Here is a 6,224-nt window from a genome sequence, read left to right on the forward strand (position 1 = left end):
TCTGTGAACCCCACAATAACCTAAAGTAGAATTCCTGGGCCCACAATCACCCGACATTGAGTTTCCTGAGCTCCCTCAATTATCTAATGTAGGGATTCCTGAAACCCCATATTCACCTAGGTAAAGTTTCCAGGACCCCCATAATCACCTAAGATAGGGTAGCTCGGTCCCACAATAACTTAGATCAACTTTCCTGGACAACCAAAATTATTTAATGGTAGTTTCCTGGCTTCCCACAATTAGACAACAGAGAGATTCCTCACATCTAATCATTTCCTGGGCTCCCACAGTCATCCAAAGTGAAAACTCATGGGACCTAGAATAGAGCTTCCTGTGTCTACAATCACCTCTGGTAGTGTTTCACTCTCCCTTCCCCTGCCCCCCCATAATCACCTAAGGTAGACTTTCCCAGGTACACAATCACCTAAAATGGAGTCTCCTGGGCCCATAATCACCTGAAGTCAAGTTTCCTGAGCACAAATGATCTAAGGCTGGGTTTCTGGAGTCAAATCACTTCAGGTAGAGTGTGCCACTAACCCCCGACACCCATACCTAATGTAGAGTGTGCTGGGCCTACAATCATCTCAGCTGAAGTCCCTGGGACCCCGCAAGCACACAGGTAGACTTTCCTGGGCCTCCAAATTATCCCAGCTAAAGTTTCCTGGTCCCCAAAGTCACAATCACCTAAGTCAAGACTCATGAGCCCTCACAGTTTCCTAAGGTCAAGAGTTCTGGTTACCCACATTCCATAAGGTAGTGTGTCCTGGGCCTCAACAATCATCTAAGACAGTGGTTTTCAACCTTTATACACTTGAAAATAGAGAATTATTTCAGGGACCACTAAAGCAGAAATCACGCTGAGCATAAGTGAATTTGACTAAGATGGCTGGGTCTGTAACCTTCATACAACATCAGGGTGGTTACCTCTTTTGCAAACTGATCTAAAGTGTAGTTTACTGGGCCCACAATTACCTAAAATAGCATCTCCTGGGCTTATATTCACCTAATTTAGAATTCCCTTGGCCCCCACAATTACCTAAAGTAGATTAGCCTGGACCAACCACTCACCTAAGGTAGGTTTCCTACCTCCCCACCTCCACCCCATGCCCAGTTACCTGAGGTTGAGTCCCTGGCCATACAATCACCTAAAGCAGTGTTTTCCAACCACCCCGGTCCTTGGTCCAGTCTACCAGAAATTTCTTGCAGGTCGATGAAACAGATAACAACCCTGATGTTATACAAAGACAATGATCTCAGTCAAATTTGCTTATTCAGGGTGATTTCTTCCTTAGCGATCCCCAAAATAATTCTATTTTTACCAATCTCCAAGTGTAAAAAGGTTGAAAATCATTGACCTGAAGTATACTTTCATGGCCCCCAACAATCAAAGTCGAGATTCCTTGGCCCCCACAATCACCTCAAGTTGCGTATCCTGTGCAATCACAATTACCTAAGGTAAAGTCACCAGGGCCTCCACAGTCTCCTAAGATCATGATTCATGGCCCTCACAATCACCTTAGGTAGAGTTTCCTGGGCCCCCACAATCACCTAAGGCAGGAGTTCCTTCTAGGGATCAGGGACTCAGACATGGCTGGAGCCAGCATGTCAGTTCACTGAGATTACTGGCTGTCAACTCCACTCACACATAGCTCCACTTGGGGAAGAGTGTGGGTGTTACACTAACGGCCGGGTGCCTCTCACCTCCTTGACATTCTGATGTAATTGGTTTGCATCCCAGTTATAGCATTTCCAAGTGATTCTATTCAGCAGCCAGAATTAAGAAATACTGACCTAGACCCTCATCAGTAACTATTAACTAATAACCTCCAAGGATTACCAAACACTGAACGTAACCCAATTGCATGGGAGAAGTATAATAACAAACTCAGCAGAAAGAATATTCCCAAGGAAGCATCAGGCCAAGTAGAAACTAGAATAAAACTTGAAAGTAAACATTAATACCTCATATTTGGAAGTGTCTCCAGCCATTAAAACTCTTCCTGTGGTAACTGTTCTTGCAAATTAAAAATATGACTGAAATAAATTTGCTCAGTATTACTCTTATAACAACTTTGTAAAAAACAAGGTATCTTTTAATATTGCTTTTTCTTCCAGTTTAGTTTTTTATTTTATTTTTTGCAATTTTTAGATAAAATTTACCATTTAAAGCATTTTTAAGGTGTACAACTTAGTGGGTTTTAGTATATTACCCCTAACTGCTCTCTGTCTCTATGGATTTGCCTGTTCTGGACATCTCCTATAAATGAAATCATACAATAAGTGGCTTCTTTTGACTGGCTTCTTTCACTTAGCATAAGTCTCAGGGTTTGCCCATGTGTAGCATGTTGTCTGTACTTCATTCCTTTGCATGGCTGAGTAATACTCCACCGTACGGGCTCTATGTATTGATGGGAATTTGGGCTGTTTGCACTTTTGGATGTTATGAATAATGCTGCCCTGTCCATTCTTTTACAAGGCATTCTTCAATTCTCTTGGGTATATTCCTAAGAATGGAATGACTGGGTCAGATGAGAGTTCTATGTTTAACAGTTTGTGGAACTGCAAACTGCTTCCCGCAGTGGTTGTACTTTTTAACATTCCCCCCAGCAATCTATGAGGGTTCCATCTTCTGCTTTTAAACCTCTGGGTTTCAAAAAGTTAAGGGAAGGAAACCTGCCTGGAGACGATCCGAGGAAGGTACAACTTGGGCCTTTACAGGACAGAAAGGACCGGGCTCAGCACCCTGCCCCGTGCTTTTCTCAGTGCTACACAGCCACCTGTCCGGACCTGCCAAGCCCACTGCTGGAGTGGGGGCGCCTCTCCTCGACGAGGTCAGAGGTCAGCTGCTGTCACCCTCACTCAGCTCTGCACAGAGCAAAGGTGCTTCTGTTAACCCACAACCCGAGGCCACTTCCCCCCAAGGCCTCACCCCGATGTGTCGGCCATTCAGCGGCTGTTACAGGCGCTGCTCAAGGAGCTAACGTAGTGTGTCAGTTTCCATTTCTCTTCTACTCGAAGAGCCATAGCTCTTCTACTGTCACTTGAGCTGGACCTGTGGTGGCGCAGTGGATAAGGCGCCGACCTGGAATGCTGAGGTCGCTGGTTTAAAGCCCAGGGCTTGCTCAGTCAAAAACTCATATGAGCCCTGGCTGGTTGGCTCAGTGCTAGAGCGTCGGCCTGGCGTGCAGAGGTCCCGGGTTCGATTCCCGGCCAGGGCACACAGGAGAAGCGCCCATCTGCTTCTCCACCCCTCCCCCTCTCCTTCCTCTCTGTCTCTCTCTTCCCCTCCTGCAGCGAGGCTCCATTGGAGCAAAGATGGCCCGGGCGCTGAGGATGGCTCCTTGGCCTCTGCCCCAGGCGCTAGAGTGGCTCTGGTCGCAACAGAGTGACGCCCCGGAGGGGCAGAGCGTCGCCCCCTGGTGGGCAGAGCGTCGCCCCCTGGTGGGTGTGCCGGGTGGATCCCAGTCGGGCGCATGTGGGAGTCTGTCTGACTGTCTCTCCCCGTTTCCAGCTTCAGAAAAATAAACAAAGCAAAACAAAAACTCATATGAGAAGCACCTATGAGTTGATGCTTTTCTCTCTCTTTGTCCCTCTCTCTCTAAAAATCAATCAATAAAAGCTTAAATAAAAACAAAAAATAGTATCACTTGAAATACACAGGAATTGACAATGCGGGTGACCATAGTTGATAAAAACCCCGAGACAAGGGTCTATGGTCCTCATTAGGCTTGCTCTTGGGGATATGCTCATGACTTACCAGCTGCAGTCGTCAGAGTTCAATTGCCAGTTTAACGAGGTACCCTCCGTCTAAATACCTAAATCCAGACTGTGCCTTCCTCTGCGCTGCTGACCTCACAGAACTGCATTTTAACCTCATTCCCGAGTTTCCACTGAGACCCAACGCTTTGTCAAGCACCCACTCAGCTCCGCTCATCACATCACTCTCCGCCCCTCACACGAGGTGCTCTCGAACCACAAGGCGCACCTCTTCCCAGTCTGCTGGCCGGTGGTGGGTCCCGGCCCCGGGTAGGAAGCATGCGCCTTCCACTACACGTTGAGACAGCCATGCACACGAGGCCGGAGGTGTGCGTCAACCCTGCAGCGCTACAGGCCTCATCTGGCCTCCGTGCTTTTTCCAAGGAGACAAGAGGCTGCAGAGACGAACCGAGAAGGGCGGGTTGAATGAAGGAGGAAAGGGAAGCCAAGTAGGGGTGGCCAGTTGGCACCACCATCACCTCCACCTTCTTCCACCTCACAGTAGCCCTCCTGGTGTTTTTCCAGGGTCCCTTTTGTCCTATGGGTATTTAACCCAGGCCTGTCCTGGCACGAGCCTTCTGCCTTGGATTGTGACTCTTATTGTAACTACCTGAAGTTCTTCCCACACACCTCAGCAATGATAATATGCACAAAGCACTAAGAACAATGCTACTATATCTCCACCCTGATCCCAGGGCCAGCTGCAGAGAGATCTAGCAATGCCTAGAGGGAAGAGCGAAGTTTGTGTTGCAGACGTGGAGGGACTCTATTTTGCTTATAAGCCAGTTTCCACTCTATACTTCAGCTAGAGGCACTCAGTAACTACAGAAACTACCTCCTAAGAGTTGAGCCCAATGAGGCCATTGTTCTTGATTTGAGTGGTAATGATAGTGACTTTGATTTTCTGATACATCTCAGCACAATCTTGCCTCCAATTATTTCTTGAATTGGATTTATGAGGAGTGGCAAGTGGAAAGGATGTTTCTTCTGACCTAATGCTTGTCCATAAAATGTTCTTAAAAACAGGATGCAGACCTGATGAATCATGAAATCATCCTGCCTGTAAGACTAATTAAAGATGGTCTGTCAGCCCAAAAGAAGAAGCACAGACCTGTAATGCGGTCATCAGTGTACACTGAACCTCTGCTGAAAATAATTGTTTGGGGACCTGGCCGGTTGGCTCAGTGGTAGAGTATTGGCCCAGCGTGTGGATGTCCAGGTTTGATCTCCAGTCAGGGCACACAGGAGAAGTGGCCACCTATTTCTCCATCACTGACCCTCTTGCTTTGCTCTCTCTCTCTCTCTCTCTCTCCATCCCCTCCTGTAGCCATGACTCGATTAGAGCGAGTTGGCCCCAGGCTCTGAGGATGGCCTCCACCTCAGCGGCTAAGAGCTCAGGTGCTGAGCAACTGAGCAATGCCCCAGACGGGCAGAACATCGTCCCCCAGTGGGCTTGCCGGGTCAGGACACATGTGGGATTCTGTCTCTGCCTCCCCTCCTCTCACTGAATAAAAATAATGATAATAATAATCGTTTCGAAGACTTGACTTTGTGTTTGTATTCTCAAGGGTCACTGGCAAGCTTGTGCTCTGATCACCTGCTGAACAGGAAATCTTCTGGCATTTGGTTTTCAGGAGAAGTTGAAAATGCAAAATGAAAGGATAAAGTAAATATCTCTGTGATCTGTACCCTGCAACCCTTCTGCTGTGCTGAGACCAGGGAGGCCACTGCTCTCCTGACCTCAGGATCATGGTGACATTAACCTTGACCTCTCCATTCAGCGTAGATATCCTGGTCTGGTCCTGCCTCTGTGCTGGGCCTGCGGGTCACCCTCCACTTACATCTTCCACATTTCCTCCTTCTTCTGGAAGTCGGGCCAAACTCTTTTTTTTTATTTTATTTTTTTTATTTTTCTGAAGCTGGAAACGGGGAGAGACAGCCAGACAGACTCCCGCATGCGCCTGACCAGGATCCACCTGGCACGCCCACCAGGGGCGATGCTCTGCCCCTCCGGGGTGTCGCTCTGCCGCGACCAGAGCCACTCTAGCGCCTGGGGCAGAGGCCAAGGAGCCATCCCCAGCGCCCGGGCCATCTTTGCTCCCATGGAGCCTTGGCTGCGGGAGGGGAAGAGAGAGACAGAGAGGAAGGAGAGGGGGTGGAGAAGCAAATGGGCGCTTCTCCTATGTGCCCCAGCCGGGAATCGAACCCGGGTCCCCTGCACAACAGGCCGATGCTCTACCGCTGAGCCAACCGGCCAGGGCCAGGGTCAAACTCTTCAATAGCTTCTGTGCCACTGACTAACTATTCTGTAAGCTGCACTTAAAAAAGAAAATAGGGTACATTTTAAAATATACACTTCAGGATGTCATTAGACCATGATTCTCCATCTTGATACACATTAGAATCATCTGAAGTACTTTAAAAACTAGGGGTGCCTCTGCCGGCTCTGGAGGTTAGACTTGATCAGC

General features: G+C 48.3%; 1 non-coding gene across 1 annotated transcript; it reads right to left on the reverse strand.

The window, feature by feature from the left end:
• Nucleotides 1-5,941: 5,941 nt before the first annotated feature.
• On the reverse strand, nt 5,942-6,017 carry TRNAN-GUU (transfer RNA asparagine (anticodon GUU)). Its single transcript has one exon. It is a non-coding gene; the product is annotated as a tRNA-Asn (tRNA).
• Nucleotides 6,018-6,224: the final 207 nt, after the last annotated feature.

The sequence above is a fragment of the Saccopteryx leptura genome, chromosome 6, assembly GCF_036850995.1.
Source record: "Saccopteryx leptura isolate mSacLep1 chromosome 6, mSacLep1_pri_phased_curated, whole genome shotgun sequence".
NCBI lineage: Eukaryota > Metazoa > Chordata > Mammalia > Chiroptera > Emballonuridae > Saccopteryx > Saccopteryx leptura.